Here is a 17,008-nt window from a genome sequence, read left to right as displayed (position 1 = left end):
CTATAAAGGAGAAATATATTATAGGTAAAAAGGAAAATGGGTTTTACTGCATGTGAATTCTTTGAGTTTTACAATGCTTATGATAAAAGGACTGCACTTACAGGTTTAACCTCTATAATTTTTATGCTGTGCATTAAAAAAAAAAATCTTTTTATTTAACATTTCTAGGGCAATTTATACATGTCACCTTGTACTTAATGTTCCTTTTAAAACAGTTATTTTTGCCTCATGCTTATGAAACTTATAAAACTACTTTTCATACCAGACATGAAATTTCTAGTTATACCAGCAAAGTTGGACTTTTAATGGGAATACCATACTTAAAGAAATAAGTATTTTAAAGAAGTTATTGCATAGGGAGACATTTATTCCTGGCTAGTGTACTCCTGCACACAGCACTTACAAACTGGCCTTACTGTAAAAAAAAAAAAAGGAAAGTATTATTAAAGTGAGTGTTTTGGCTCCTTGGCTTAAATGAAGTTCACGCTTAAGTGCTTTGCTGAATTAGGGCTACAAGCAAATCTTTCTTTCACTGAAGTAAAAAAGAGTAGGATGAGGTGAATATAACGTAAATTCCTTGTGAGCATCCAAGAACTTTAAAGCAAGATTATGCAAAATTCCTCTTATGCCTGTCAAAGAATATCTACAGATACAGAAACATATCTGAGGTTGAAGTCACTAGGAGTTGAACACATGAATTTGAGCACTAGCCCACCCAAAACAGAGGAAAAAGAAATGAAAATTGGTTGTTTTCTTGCTTTGTGGACTCTGCAGACAAGGTAGATGTATATCCAAAGGTAGGACACGTCACAGTTGCCACAGACCTCCCATGTTCCTACACTCCAATGACAGAATTTCATACAAATATCTTATCTCTGGTGGGGAGAAAGAGGCTTGCCGATCATGAAGAAAGAGGAAAGGCAGCTGTCACTCCTATGTCTGGGAGAGAATGGGTGACAACCTCTGCCCTTGCCACTGTGGAAGAGCCCTTCGTCCTTCACCACTGCTGGGAGGGTGAGAAGGGGAATGAAAAGCAAATGGGGAGCCCATCTCGTTTCTTCTGGTGAAGTGTGGTACCCATTCTGGCAGAAAAGGGATAAGATTATGAAGAGGAGTCTTATTTGCACCAAAGGCTGATCCAGATAAATACATAGAAACTGACAATTAATAAATTGAGGGTGGAGAATAAGAGGAGACTTCTGACCAAACAGACTGTTAGGATCTGGAAAAATCTTTGCTTTAAATCACTGGGGTCAAAGTACCTAAACTAGACTAGACTTAGGTAAACTAGACTACCTGAATCTTTAGGAGTAGCTCTACATATTCAGACCAAAAATGCTTATACACAATAAGTTGGCCCCAGAAGCAGCAGACTGGACAGATCATCCCAAGAAGCCCATGTAGTTTTCATTTCCTACACCCTTAAAAAGCTATTCTTAAGGTTGCAATGCAACCTTGTACCTCCAAACCCCCATTTTCTAACCCCACTCAAGTATCACTGCTTGGCTAGCTGCAGCAGAGGCAAAAGACCTGTTCATGAGGGGCACTGGTGAAGCTCAGGTGTATTTGCTCCATGGCAGCAAACTTCTCACTAGTTAGTGTATAGTTTTAATATTCATTAACTTATATTCATTAATATTCATTAACTTATAGCATATCCCTAATATGGAACTGAAGTAGAAAGCCCTGACCAATAAAGTACACAAATATATAATTACATCCATTATCAGCTAAATGCAAGATCTGTATGTAAGTTTTACTGCAATTATTAGTTAAGCACATTTCTTATACATAATTGTAGCTAGATCTACCAGTAAAAATGCTGTAAAGCATGCATTGATCTCCCAGATTAGATGTGCAGCTTTCAAGATGACGACATAAGGCTCAGCCATGTAGATTTTAGGGATAGACTATGATGTGATCTGCTGTGGGAAACCGTACAGAAGTGGCTTGAGCCATCCGCATCATGCAGTGCTCACTTTGTGGATACTGAACAGCATCAGTTCAGAAGCTGGAAGCTTCTGGGAGGCTCATCAGGGAAGACAAAATTACATTGAATGGGAATGCACTTCTCCTTTCTCAGAAATACAGAAGGGATTAATGAACTGAACCAGTGCACTGGGTTAAGATTGCCATGGGTGTTCAAAGCAAGCCCCTCATTCCACAGCCTTGTGGAAGCTGAATGAAAGCTCATGACCAAAAAGCTGAGAAGAAATTAATTGGGAAAAACCATTCTGCAAAGAGCTATTGTTTGTAACAGGTGGAAAGTAGGAATGGGGCTGTGTTGTTGACCTCAACCAGGGAAAAGGTGTTCTAGCAAAAATCTAGCCAATGATCTGTATGAGAAGCTTCTTTAACAGACTTTGTCATGGACTGGATTTGCTGGTTTCTTTGTTTCAATAATTAAGTTCTACTTCATGTAGGCCACATGCCTTCTCTTGTTTTCTTTGGCCAGCTCTAAGACTCTGGTGTCTTCACTCTGGTGAATCACGAGTTCCCGGGGCAGAAAATTATGTTTGGATTCCTTGAGGACAGTTTCCTTTAAATTAAATTTTCTTTCAAAAGCCAAGTAGGGCAAAGACATTAAGAATAAAATCTTTTAATGAAGAAAACAGCCTTGAAACATTAACCAAAGGAGCAGAAGCAACGTTTGCCTCATGCTGGAAAGATGTACTTTAACCTTCACCTTAGAAGTGAGCAGCTGAAAACTTTGTACTTCAGCATCATTTGTGCCAGTTTTCTATGGTAAACAGACCTCCGTGATGACGCTCCCACTTCTTATCTGGGTAGGTAAAGTAATATTCTTTCACTCTACTTTCTCTTAGATGCCAAAGTTTTTTTAAAGGTCTCTCAACACGAGACCAAAGGCAACAAGGAAATGCACTTCTTCTAAGCACTTAGAACAAAAATGACAATGCAACGAACAAAATGCAGCCTGTGAAGCAAGTAATGGGCGATAGTTCTTTTTAATACCATCCTGTGTTGTATTTTAGTGCACAGGCTGCTAAAAATCTGACAACGTCCAGGGTTCAATCTAAAACTTGCAGGATGTCAGTAAGTAATCAATTTAACTGTGCCTTAGCTCTGTGGGTCTGAGGAAAAACTAAGTCAATGACCATACCTGTAGCACTAGCTGTATAACAAATGTGCACGATACTTACGTTGTGTATTTATATATATAATAATTCCTGTACGGAATGAGCTTATGTGGTTCTAAGCAATAGATATTTATAAATAATCTCTATGCGTGTAGTTTCCATGTAAATCTTACATAATTGCCTTTAAATGGCTCTATAAACAATACTAAATTGCTACTTAGCACTGCAAACGCATTAACTCATTGATTTTAAGCTAGTGTTTAGGAGAGAGGTCTTCCTGTGGAAGATTTCAGCGTCGATTTCGTGCGGGGTCAGGCGGGTCGATTTGCCCCTTTTGCCGCTGCCCTCCTGAAGCGCACCCCTTTGCCTCCGAAACCTGGAGGCGAGGAGTCTGCTTGCACCTACCTCAACGATAGCCCCATCAGGGAGCCTGAGGAAATGCCTGTAGAGCTCCTGGAAGCCGCTGAGGTGAACCGTGTAGACAGAGACGTGAACGGTGGTGCTACCTCTGGAGGTAGGCGCAGAGGCAGGGATTTCATCCTGGTGCTGGAGGTCACAGCTGGAGCCACCAGCCTGGCTGGCGTGGTCCTTCCAGATGTAATCACACACTGCCACCTAGTGAGACAGAAGGCCCCCCCCCCCCAAAACACACGTACGCACACACGCAGAGTGTCCCCCCCCTCGCCCCCCACCAAAGGAACATATTTAATTAACTTCTGGCAAGAGCTTAACCGATTTAAAATGATTTTACAATAAATCTGCAAAGCCTGTACCATATGCAGTTCTCTACTACATATTTTTTTATGACATAGATCTAAATAGACGAGATAGACAAATCCCCGGTGTATATTCTATAAAGTTAATTCTGCACAGATGAAGCTGTAATTGACTCCCGTATTAACCAAAAGTAGGGAGATCAAGCAGGGTAGGTTAAACAATAAAATGGCAATGCTGATTAAAAAAAAAGAAAGCTTCCCGAGAATTTCGTGAACGAGTATTTGTATTTCTCTCTCTTTGAGAAGCCTTTGCGCCTGTACCCACAAGCACTTTTTAGTCTCTGATCTCTGTATAGTATTAAAATAACCTTGTGCTGCTAACTGCATTGTAGATGAGGCAGAGTAAATAAGGTGTATTTTAGTGAGTTGTATAAAGCTAGTTTATTGGCACAGTTACCTAGTTTCCTGGTTTGCTCTAAACACGTGTGCTGGGGTAGGTTTTGTACCTCCCTGTGTCAGTCAGAATTTCCATTTCACCTTTTTTGCGTTAATTCTTTACACAGGCTGAGCAGAATTCAAGACTTCAGACGGATCGTAGCACACAGTTTAAGCACCCCTTATCCTTAACTAGAACTGATGATAAGAAGCATCATTTTTAAACTCCCACTGAAGTGCAAGCTTTTTAACCCTTCACTTTTGCAAGACCTTTGCGTCACTCATTTTCTCCCATGAGATGCTACTCCTGTTTACAGTAGGAAGGGATTGGTGATTTTGTTATATCCTTACAATACACTGGCATGGTCTTCCCAAACACTTCTACTTAATGCAGAGGAAATAACTCTTTTGCTGGTCTAGCACATGCCTATTCTTTCAAGTAAATGTATTACACTGGCTGCAATGGTTGGAACTCACCTACGAAGCTAGCCATAGAAAACATCTAATTTAAGATAGGTGCATCAAAAACCCTTCTTTTCCATAGTTTTGCCTTTTTTTTTCTTTTCTGAAATAAATTGCTCAGATTCTTACAAGAGATCCCAAAATCACCAGATAAATTTTTCCCCTCACTCGGGAAAAGTTAGATTTAGCTCAGTTTGCTTGTGTTCCAGTTCACGTTTCCTCAGCTGTTCTTACGCATTACGAGGAATCCTGTAACTAGCACAGTGTGCCAACGCCACGATCCTGACGTGCACGCTGCTATTCTGAGCAACCGCCTTAGGAGAGGATTGGTTTTAGGTGAGTTAAGAAAGCAAGATCACGCACTGCAAATTATCTCCAACTCTTTTCCAGGAACGACAGAACAATAGGAAACTTCATTTCAGTGCCAGCTTTCATTTGCATCAGTCCTAAACAATTTAATGCCTTTTAAACCAAAGAAAGGTCATCTGAAATTTAAGGTAAAATATGCACAATCTGAATTTCCCACACCAAAGTCTCCAGGGTTAAAAGGATTTCATTTAGAACAACTTGTTAGGAACAGGCAACAGCTACAAGGACAGGACAAGGCCTGCATTTTCTTCTGCCTGCAACACAAGGGTGTCTTAAATGCCTGCCATACGCAGTTGCTCCATAAAAATTGGGTGGCCAATGCTCTCATGAAAGCAGAAAGGCAGCTTCTGTTGGGACAGCTTGTGAAATGGGAACAGAGACCCCACCACGTTACCCTCCTCCCTGTGTCTCACAACCGAGAGGTCTGACCTCTCCAAACAAGAGCACCAAGCGCTTCCCGGCCTCGTGTCCTCTCCCTCATCTATGACTTCAGGGAAGAGAAACACCTGGGAGAACCAGCTCAGAAACCCAGTCTGCAGGGGATCACACAGCAAACAGGACGATCTCTGTCGTGATCCTCCTTTTACACTAGACGTGTTTTCCCGTGTACTGCTTCCTTCCTTTCTTCAGAGTGTTTTCCTCCCTCCTGAATCAATCCTGCACGTTCTCCTGCTGCTTCTCTGACCTTCATCTTAGCCTGCTTTCATTAAATCTGCTTGTCCTTCCTTCGTGTTTGTCCCTACCTACAAGTAAGGGGGTTTATTTACCACGTTTTGCAAGCCATGGGTCGTTCACTGTGAACCCAGCATCGTTCTCTGCAGCTCCGTTTTGCCCATTTGAGCTGTCAGCTCTGGGGGCAAAGATATGCACGCTGTGCTTGTCCAGAACAGAGGACAGCATGGACCTTAGACTACCTACACACAAGTAAATTACCACATGTATTTTCGATCAGCGCCAGAGCTGAGTGTATTTTACAGTATATAATTACCGTGCTGGAAGCCAAAGCCACGTCACTCAAACCTTTGTGCTTTAGCAAACCTGCAACTTGCCAGGGCGAAGACCTCCTCTGGGAGTTCCCGGCTCTGGGTGCCATCCCTGCAGCACCATATCCATACGGGACCAGGTATGGCATCGGGAGCCTCTGCCTTGCCACCCACCCTGAGAGCAGACAGGTCTGCAGGTGACCTGCCGTCACATTTCAAGATCTAGCGAACTCCCTTTAAGGACCAGCCAAGAGAACGTGGCGACATTGATTGGCACGTCCTCCCCTCCTTAAAAGCACAGCCTGAGCATCAGACAACCGAGGGTGAAAAAGCACCACCAGAACTGATGCTGCCGTGCTGAGTTGCATCACCTTGGTCCAGGGTAGGCGCAAGCAGAGAGAAGGGAAACGGGACGCTTGGCTGGAGCATCACTCATTGACCCTTCCTCAAAGTCATCTGGTAGCATGAATTTACCTGAAGGCAGACTCTGCAATATGCAGTGGGATATAACAGCTGAAAACCAACCCTGGGAAAGGAACGAGCAGCGCTGGGGGTGGCTGTGGATTTAGACACCCCAGCTCTGAAGGACCATTCAATTCCCTCCTTGCTAGCACCATCTTAAAGTACTTGGCAGACGGATGTCCATTGCCTTGAAACTTTCAAAATGCATTTCTGTGAAGTGATAGGTCACTAGAGAGCTGCTGTGGCCTACATAACCTGAAGTAAGCTCCAAAAGTAAACTCTACTGTCATCTGAAATTTCTATCATTAAGTTAATCAAAAATGTCCATTCATTTCTACAGGAATACAATATGAGTTAATAAATCCACCGAGACAGGCTAGTCAAGAGACTGTGCATATAGGACATGTCAGAGGAACTGAAGTTAGCTATGATCTAGATTCACAAGGGCTGACAAGAAACCACAAAATGCCAGAGCAGTGTACAGTAATCCTTAAATGAAATTCATCTTTCAGCAGAAAAACACATTAAGGATGGTAATTCAATGATAAAAGAGGCAGGCCAGAACAGGTTCAAATGCTGAATATTTCACAACATAACTTAATTAAAGCAGGAGTGTGAGGCTGTTAATCGCTTTATAATAGTTCAGCTTGAAATGAGGTCTGATGTGAATGTCCCTATACTTTATTTGTTTGTATTATTATAATCACTAAATGTTACATCGACCTAATGCAAATATAGAGTTTTCACTGGTCTTTATTGTGTTGGTTTTTTCTCCTTTCGATCCTCCTGTCTTTGTGAAACTATGCAAAGGGAAGAACTGGGAGGAAGGGTCATAAATTTAGGTCAGATCAGATGATTCAGCAAGTCTCATGTGGCTTTAAGTCTTATTAATAATTTTAATACATTCTTCCTTGACAACAATGATTTCAATCACTGCTCCTTTAACGTACAGTGTGACGTAAAAACACACAGATTTTTAAAGGAAAGGAACATGCTTCTCATACAAAGGAAGTAAATTATATCACCCTTTGAAAATTACAGTACATAACCTAGAACAAAAGACAAAAATACATTTGTAAGTATAAATACAAATGTACTTTGTTATATAACTATATCATGCCACACCAAGTGTATAGAAATATGTTATTGAAGTAGAACACGATAACATTTTCAATACAAATATATAATAAATGTATATGTATAAATTTATTATACACATGATACACAGCCAATTAATATTAATATTTCCAAGGTCAGGGTACAGAAAATGCCATGTTAGTGCGTGAAGATACTATCAGGTTTTCTATTGTTTGACAGCTTTTGTAAAACAAGAAAGGAAAAAAGTATTCCTCAAATTTTCTGATCTACAATGGGAATGAGAGGAAGACTGACTTTTACTGTCTTAAAAAAAAAAAAAAAGGAGCATAAAAAAGTTCTTTAAAAAAAGTTGAGAAATATGCATGTCCATATGCCTCCAAACACTTGATTATGTGTAGTACTGATTCTCAACTGCTTACATTATTATTATTATTATTATTATTAGCAATGTCATGTGAATCAATTCCAGCTTCACGCATTGCAAAATGTATAAAAAATGTTTGAAAGCAGCATTCAAAGAAAATACATAAAAAGAGCAATATGGACCAAACCAACCAGCTGAGAATGGGTGGAACTGTGAGCTGGTCATGACAAATAATTAGCAAAACTTACAAGCTGTTAACTTTAGGCGAAAGGGCAAAAGTGTTGAAATTATAGGAAAAAAAGACATCAAAAGTTGAGGGTGCTGTATTTACTTCAAGTAACTTCCATAAACATGGTAAGTGCATTTTCTGTGGTAAGAGTTGTAAATATGGGAATTGCTGTCCTGGAGGCAATCTTTGTTAAACCAGTGTAGCTCTACAATTAAAAAAACAAAAGCTGGCTAGTATTAACCTCTGAGGGAAGCTCAGCACCCCTTAAGTATTGCAAACCCCATCTCTGACACGCTGTTGCTAGAAACCTTGCCAGCAGCTCCAGGAAAAGAAGAATTTACATGGCCATGCCTAAAACCACCCTTGCTGCCTGTGTCAAAGGCACTTTGGTGGCATCCAGGTCGAGGTGAGGCTACCACTGAACCTCCCCCAGAACTAGCTGTGACAGCGGGCAGGATTTTCAAGCCCCTGTAGGAAGAAGGATGGGGTACTTTACAAGAAGTGAAAATGAACTCGGCTCGAATAAATTGTGAAATTGGAGAAATGGAAAGCAAAGGCATGAAGAAGAAAAGCCATTAGGACTGCCAGAAGTCATACCGTCACGAGAAAGTCGTGACCAGTTACACCAATACCCCTCATGTCTAATCCTTAAATGTATAGATATAAGTATGTACTCATGCTTATACATACACAGCGTACTTTGGTGGGGCGATAGCATGTGCTGTCGCGCCTGGGGCACTAATGAAGGCTGTAAATATCTCAGGTTAGCAAAGGCCTTTGGTCTGCTGTTGGCAGAGGACCTCTGCCAGGCACACGTGGCGTAGCAGCCATACTCTGACCTACAGAGCCCGATCGGCGGCAAAAACCTTCAAACCAGTGTGATATCCCCACCTACAACTGCCTGTAGTAACTCTCCAGATAGATAACTTGTTTCTAAATGGTCCTATTTATGAACATAATGGACCAGCAGTATCTGGGAATTGTTTATTTCAGTCAAATTATGAATGCCTGAAGCATTTTTGTTACAGTCTTCCCCGATTTATTTAATAAACTGACATGGACAGACTGAATGATGAAAATAACCATATACGGAGAATAACCTCTTTGTAAATGACTGAGGAGAAATCCCAGAATAGATTTATGGCAAGCTGCTCAGCATTGTAACACTAGGAAACAGTGGAGAGTCTCTTTGTTTCTGAATTGCGATAGCATCATGTTTATGGATACGTCCAAATGAACAGCAATGCAGATCTTTTCTAGGGGATGATTTTGATCTCCTGCTTTTAGATATTACAAAGCGCAGTCACGTATTTCTTAGCCGCCGTGCACCCGTTGCTAGTGTAGTCTGCTGCTTACTACACCATAATTTCAGATCTAAATCTTACATGGTTTTAAGTTTCCACACCTGAGTCATCCATAAATAATATACAAAAGTAGACATAGACTCTTCCAAACAATAATAAATTTAGAAAAAAGTCATCTCAAGTATTAAGTCAAGGAAAATTAATATTCAATTCAGCAAAAACCTTAGTGAATGAAAATTAAAGACCACAGCTTTCTTGCATTTCCTTGTGTATAGCAGTGCCTTTGTCCATTGATTTGCCCTAAGGAAAGGAGATAAAATACATTCCCTTCCTATTCCAGAGAATCCTGCTGTATTCCAAGCCCAGAATGAGTTTGGTTCAGATAGGTAAGAAAAATCTCTCTCCACGCCTCATTTCCCAAATTTATAAGGGATGCTGGAATCAGTTACTTAAGAAAGCATCTTCAGTAACTTCAGACAGACAGGATTTTATATACAAAAGTGTTTAGGAAAAGCTATTTTCCCTATGGAAGTCAGGATTTTAATGCATACAAAGGCATATCTGTGTAAAGAATAGTGTCTGCTATTCATTATCTGCTCATCAACATTTGTTATTCATTACTCATCTGTTTACAAGTGTAATGCAGTCAGAAAGCAGAAATAATACTATATGACTTTGGTGACCAAACATATACCAGAAACAACAAATAGTAAATAAGAAGCAGTTCATCTTATGGGATAAAACTTGCCCACAGAAGACATTCTGCAAAAATTTGTGAAAATAGCCCCAACAGATCTGTAGAAAAACAATGTGGTTCAAAAAGATTCTGTAAACAGAAAACAAATGAGCTAAGTTTGTCAATTAACCTATTTGCCGTGAACACTTTGTCTTAGACTTTTACTGTTTGGAACAGATTAAATGCAGAGAAAATGGTTAAAAGAAATAAGTCTGTGTTCACAGATTTCATTCACCATGTCCAAGACCATGTGGATACAAGATGTATGTCTGGGTATGAAACGTGCTTTTACTCACCTGTGACTTACGTCAGATGACCAGATCTGTTCCTGGCAGCTACATAACAGTTTTAAATCTGGATCACTACATGGGCAGTAAATCACCTGAGAACTTAAATACATTGGACTGGTGGCTTCTAGTTGCGTATTCTCCAGTTTCAGAAAATTTCCTCCAGCGAAAGCAGAGGAATTGTGTATCCTTGTGCCAGTAGGGTAGAGCATAGTGTGAACTGTGCTCTTGTGGAGGGTCTCTTTTGTTGGATACCTGACCAAGTGTGGATTTTAAACTTTTTTTTTTTTTTAAATAGTCATCAAACAATAGAAAAATTGCTATGAGGTTTTTCTAAGGAATCAAAATTTTCCTACTTTGCCTGCTTAGACCAAGCTTTCTTTTCAAACAGATAGAAGGGGGCTAGGAAAAAGAAGGTGAAAGAGGAAAGCAAACTTCAGCACTTTCAGTAAAACTTATATACAAATCCATGAAGGGTGGTTGCCCCCCTTTAGAAATATTGTGATTTTTCTCTGATCTTTCAATAGTCCTAATGAGTATACTGACTACTCCATCATGGATATTAATTATTAGCGAACAGATTTACCACAGAGGCATCTAGAAACTCACACTGCAGCCCCACTGCTCCAGCTGCTGTACAGACAGGTAGATATGGGCTGCTCACAGAACAAGGAGTTAACAACCTATGGCAAGATCAAAGCGACAGCTGTATTAGCACATATATGTGGCTATTTTCTTTAATTTTCCCTAAATTATCTTATCTGTTTCTCCAAATAATCACCAGTAATTAGCTGCTTTTTTGCAGACATCACTGCAGAGGTAGACCATGGAGGGAGAACTGAAGGAAAAAAAGTTTCACAACCAGCTTCCTGACAAGTTGGACAGTAGTGGAAGGGCCTGGCATATTTGTGTAAGAATCTGATGTTCCATGGCAGTAAAACAAATGCTGGTTTTGTTGTTGGAAAGAAGGGAAGAAAGAAAATGAAGACAACAAAGGTTCAGGTCTTCCTTTGTGGTCAAGATTGGCATTCCCCATTCCCATCCCCTCTGCCATCTTCACCCCAAGGATCTTTTTTCTGCCTCCATAGGGTCAGCACCCCAATTGCAACCTCAGTGGCACCCAATCCAAAAGTGCCTCAACTGCTAAGGCATTTCCTTGTTGTCAGTTTACTCCTTCCTTTTTCTGCACCAGGGTTTTATTTTTGGCTCTTGCAAACATTTTAACCATGCCTGGCGCTGATGCTTCTCTAGAAATCTAGAAGTGGAAATCTACTGTAGCAAGTAGACAAAGGGTCAAAGGTTCAGGGCAGTTTGCATAAGCCTTCACCAGGGTATGTAAACCAGTTGGGTCTACAAAACTTGTCAAAAGAACTTGCAAGATCAGGCTGCCTCCTGGGGTTCTCTGAGCGTACCAAGACCCTCTAAGCAACGCCTTCTTCCCTGCTTGAGTTAAGAAACCAGATAGCAAAAATTCTTCTGACAATAATATTTCCCAATTGTATTGAAAAAACAGCCCCCTTTGTGGTATTTCAGCAGTTCTGCCTTCAGTTCAAGCAGGAACCATGAAATGCACCAAAAATAAAATAATAAAAAAAAAATTTACAAACAAAGTAAAACTGACTGCTAGGAACCCTAACAAATGGTTTATGGTTCAGCTTCAAGTTTGGGGCAAAGGTGTGGTGTGATTTTATACAAGGAAGAAAGATTCTGTTCATAGTTGATTTCACTTTAACTAGTTTGCCCTTCCTGAATTAAAAGTTACTGTCTAAGATATCCAGAAACAATTGCATTGTATTATTGAATTAGGTGTGCTTGATTTAGTGTACTGTGTACTGTGACCAATTGTCTACTATAATGAAGCTTATTATTAATGGAGTGCACTTTTATATCCTTATTTTTTCCTCCTCAGAAGACAGCAGAGTTCAGCATCCGATAAACATGTAAATTGCGTTTTCCTTTTCACACAGGACAGATTTCAACTTCTGAACCAGCAGTCAACAAAGATTCCCCCAGCTGCTGGGAAAAAAGTAAGTATTTCTGAAGAAAAGCATAATAAGATCAGAGGGAAGCCTGTCATAAAAATGCACATTGCATAATACATGATGGATCAGTTCTATTATTTAACTTTTGCATAGATATAACAATACAGAGATATGCTAACCATCATAGTCAGCATTAATTTACAGTGGGAAAAATAATTAGAATCTCACTTTTTCTGAAGAATAGAGTGAAAATGTAAACAATGCTTTCCTCCAGGCAAGTGCTTTATCAAGTTGACAGGTGCATTTGAATTTCCATGGGTGGGGGACATAATAGGTTATTTATGTGTCATTTTAATAGAAAGGCCCAACCATCAAGATGGACAGGAGACTTTATCAGTACTGCTGTTTGCAACTAATCCACCAATTTAATACCCCATGAAAATACCTGCAACAAAACCTGGACATTTTTCTTTTCCACTCCATTATAGGCAAATCAATATGGGTGCTATTCATCTCAAATCTTTGGCTCAGCAGGTGCCCAATACACAGAGCTCCTCACACCCGTGGTGCATCGGCACAGCCACATAAGCATAGAGACTTTGGCTCGTGGTGCAATCACCAACTCCAAGACAGGATCACAAAAGTGTGCTTGGATCACTAGTTCACCCCCAAATACAAGCAAGCAAGCAAAAAAAAAACCTTGTTGCTTTTTTCTTTTTTTTTTGTTTTGTTTTTGAGAGGAAGGAGATGACAACCCCCAAAGTTGGGACATGGGCCCTTATGGGTGTCTCTGCCAGTCCAGACTTCTGTGCTGTCTGCTTTACTTTCCTCTCGAACCACGAAGCTTCCTACAGTAATGGTAGTTGTTGCATGGGCCAAAGCAGCGAGCCTTCTGCACCCAACACTGTGGGAGTGTTTCCAGGTCACAGCTGTGGGCTGAGACCTGTCTTGTGCGAGGTGGTGTGAGAACTCACGCGCAGAACAAAAAGACAGCTCTGCCCCACTATTCGGGTACAAACAGGACCCGATCCTGCCAGACACTTCAATATCCCATCAATTTAGTGACAGATTTGTCTTGGAAACCTTGACTTTTTATCAAGGTTACCAATTTTGCTGGTCTCTTCAGAACTGATTTTTTTCCATGTGGATGTAGTATTCACATCTATACCAACATACACATGCCTAGTTGCTAATATAAAAAAAAAATCTTGCTTAATTATTATACTAATAATTAAGTATACTAATACAGACAGCAGTAGGTTTTATTTTTAACACTGAAAAAATCCAGCACAACTTTTAAGAGGTTTTGATTACTGTAATTGTATTTAAAGTAGACGCTCCCTAATTTTCACAAATGAGAGGCATATCTTTGGTTGTGCAATAGCCACAAGCCAGAAGAACATCTCCTAGATGCAACAGGTTTATTTACATAGATTTGCCATGAAAAAGAAAGATGCTAAAATGAGTACTCCAGTCACACCTTCTTGTGCATTAGCTCTGCTAAATGCTGCCCTTCTTTGTCCTGTGTTGGACCGTGAGGTTCATTGACACATAGCCCTGGTCTGACCCAGAGTAAATTTGGTAACCACGCTCCAATTTCTTCTTCTTCTTCCCTCCTTGATATTTTCATCTGTACCAGCACACAGCTTCCCCCTGTACTTGTCTACACAGCTATTCCTGCCACATTTGTAACACAGAGCATATGCTGACAGCTCCCCAGTTCTTCACACGTGTGTGTATGTGTCTACACAGTCAAAGTCTGGCCTGATCCACACAAGAAAAAAAGTATTTTCCATTAGGGAATATTTCAAAAAAACTTTTTCAAGAGCTGAAGGTTTTCATTATTACAAATCCATCCTCATCTGCGTGCAAAAGTTCAGTTTCCAGATTCATGACCCACCAGGGTCTACATGGACTGGAAAGACAGTCCCTAGTGAGCTTGAAAAGCCTTAGAATAGATCTAAGGAGAATAGAGGTAATGAGATCATCCACCGTTCCCATGTCCACTCAGAGCGTGTTCTAATTCTATAGAAACAATTCTTTCCTAAGAAACACAGGTACAGCTCCAGAGATGTTACAAGGATGTAACTGGGAGTATCTTCACGCCCCCTGGGTAATTCCTAAGACTAGCTACCCCTGAAACTTTTTGCAAAAGCAAGCAATTCACAACAACATAAATTTGATTAAAAACAGACCTGGGACATTTCCTATGCTCAGTCTTACAGTCTGCAAAGCTCATGCATCCCTGTGGTTAATTAGGAAATATTACTCATAGTAAGATCCAGTTATAATAGAAGGTATGTTGCCTGAATATAGCATCTTAATAAGCTTCAGAAACAGTCACTGCCCCATTTTCCTCCCTTTACTTCTAACTTGGTGACCACGTTTTCTGGTAGGAGGACAACGCCACTTCTCCCACCTGCAGAGAAGGACTGTAGACTGTCTTCCTCCCAGGGCATGTGGTTGAACCTCCGATCAACCCAACACACAAGAGGAGGTCCTACTCCAGGAAGCGAAGGGTTTGCTGCACATATCTGCCCTGTTAGCCTGAGAACAAGCAACGCGAGATCCGCAACACGATGCATTGCACAGATACCCCCCGCAGCACCTGCCTTCCAAGGAACAACTCGGAGCAGCCCAGAAGCGGAGTTGAAAAGACGGTCGCTGAGACAAGGTTGCTGCTGCCTGGGCAGTTTATCCATGACAGCCCTCTCCCATGGGAGTCCTTCAGGAGCTTACAGCAGCCAGGCTGTAGGCCAGATGAAATCCCCTGGGAGCACTGAGGAGCAGTCACACCTGGGCCAAGAGGAGAGAGCCCCGGGAAAGGCACAGACTGGGAGAGCACAACTTGAGCCCTCTGTCCAAAACAGGGGAGGTAGTATCTCTTCCTTGTGTGAAAGCACCTTATATTTCACTCATGTATTACCATAAGAAGTACATCACGAGCTACAAATGGTAAAGTGTGGGAAAGAAACCCAAATAAATTACTTTGCTTAGTCTTAACTAATCTATTAAAAGGCAGCTCAGTCTGTGTAGAAGACTACAATAGCAGAGACACACAACTGCAGGATGCTGGGTTGGCAAAACAAAAAAAAACCAGAAGTCTGAAATTTAACAAAGTTTTATACCGGTGTCTATTTTTTGCTCTGCTTGGATAGTGACTCCTTCCACAAGTCATATCAGGAATGTAAGCAGCATGTCAGTCCACCATCCTCATTACATCAGACAGCGGATACTGGAAAGGAAGATGACTATTTGCTCCCTAATGATTTTACTTCCATTTTGATAGCTTAATAGATGACAGGTTTCTTCTCCACTCACAGAACTAATCAGAGGTGTTGCTATTTTATACTAGATTTTTGTTACGCAGTGAAGATATAAAAAAAGGTGACCACTGAAAATTATTTTGGCCTGAGTAAATGCAAGTTGATTCAGCTTATGCTACATGGGCGAATACACAAACCAGCACCCGTAACTGAGATGTTTCCTTTCAAAAGGGCAAACTGAGAAAAATATTAATAAAATCAACAACAAAGCCTTAAAAATACAGATCTAATATCTTATCACCATTTGTTCTAAGTAAATTTTATGCCTCTTACAATGTGATTTGTATCACACTATATAAATCTTTAATTTCAATAAAAAATATACACTCTATAATAGTTTAGATAATACACGAAAGTAATTTCATATCTCATTAAAAACTATTATGTCTTCTGTATTGCATGTGTGCTCGATTCACTGCAATTTTGCTGCTTTTATGCTGGTGTAGCTTCTTTGATCAAGTAAAATTTGAGGAAGTGACAGCAGCACAGGAATGAATCATGTCCATACATTTTATGTTATTTAACTGTAACCAGAACATTTCCCCGAATTAGGAGAATAACCTATCAATCAACAGAATACTAAGCATAGAAAAACATCAATGAAATTGTTTTAGTATTCAGGAAGGGGCAAGCGTACCTAAGAGTAGCATAATGCCTTCTTAAGTCAGCAGAGTTGCCAAACATTTAGCTGATAGTTTTCAAGGATCAAAAGCACCAAGAAAAAAGGTGGTTTCTCTATCTTGATTGCCTAAAATTGATTCAACTGACCACCCCAGTTTTTTGGTACACGTAAAAGTGTGAGCTTCCAACCAGGACACTGTATAATTTCTCAGCTCTTTGCTGGTTCCTTTTCTCATTACACGTTTTATGGGGGTGGGTGAACTCCATTCAAAGAAGATCGGAAAACACTCAGCACATCTCCAATTTCAAGCATGTTTTGATGGCTTGGTTGTATGGAAATACTACCAAAAGACTGTTGACTTCAAAAGTCTTAATGCACAGAGAATGGGGATGCTCCAGTTTTTTCTCAAGTTAAAATATATTTTGAGAAAAAAAAAATTAAAATATATTTTGAGAAAAATTATTCAGAAAAAGTATCTTGGGATCCTTGCTGGTTGTTAAGCTGGGAAAGTGATATTTATGAATCATTCTTCATT

At 40.3% G+C, this 17,008-nt stretch overlaps 1 long non-coding RNA gene across 1 annotated transcript; it reads left to right on the top strand.

Moving 5' to 3' along the window:
* The first annotated feature begins 2,577 nt into the window (after positions 1-2,577).
* Positions 2,578-15,991, top strand: LOC142042426 (uncharacterized). Its single transcript, XR_012653766.1, has 3 exons — positions 2,578-2,786; positions 12,511-12,570; positions 14,922-15,991. It is a non-coding gene; the product is annotated as an uncharacterized LOC142042426 (long non-coding RNA).
* Positions 15,992-17,008: the final 1,017 nt, after the last annotated feature.

This window comes from Buteo buteo, chromosome 20 (assembly GCF_964188355.1).
Source record: "Buteo buteo chromosome 20, bButBut1.hap1.1, whole genome shotgun sequence".
Taxonomy (NCBI): domain Eukaryota; kingdom Metazoa; phylum Chordata; class Aves; order Accipitriformes; family Accipitridae; genus Buteo; species Buteo buteo.
Note: the sequence above shows the minus strand (reverse complement) of the source record. Positions and strands in the feature narration are given on the sequence as shown.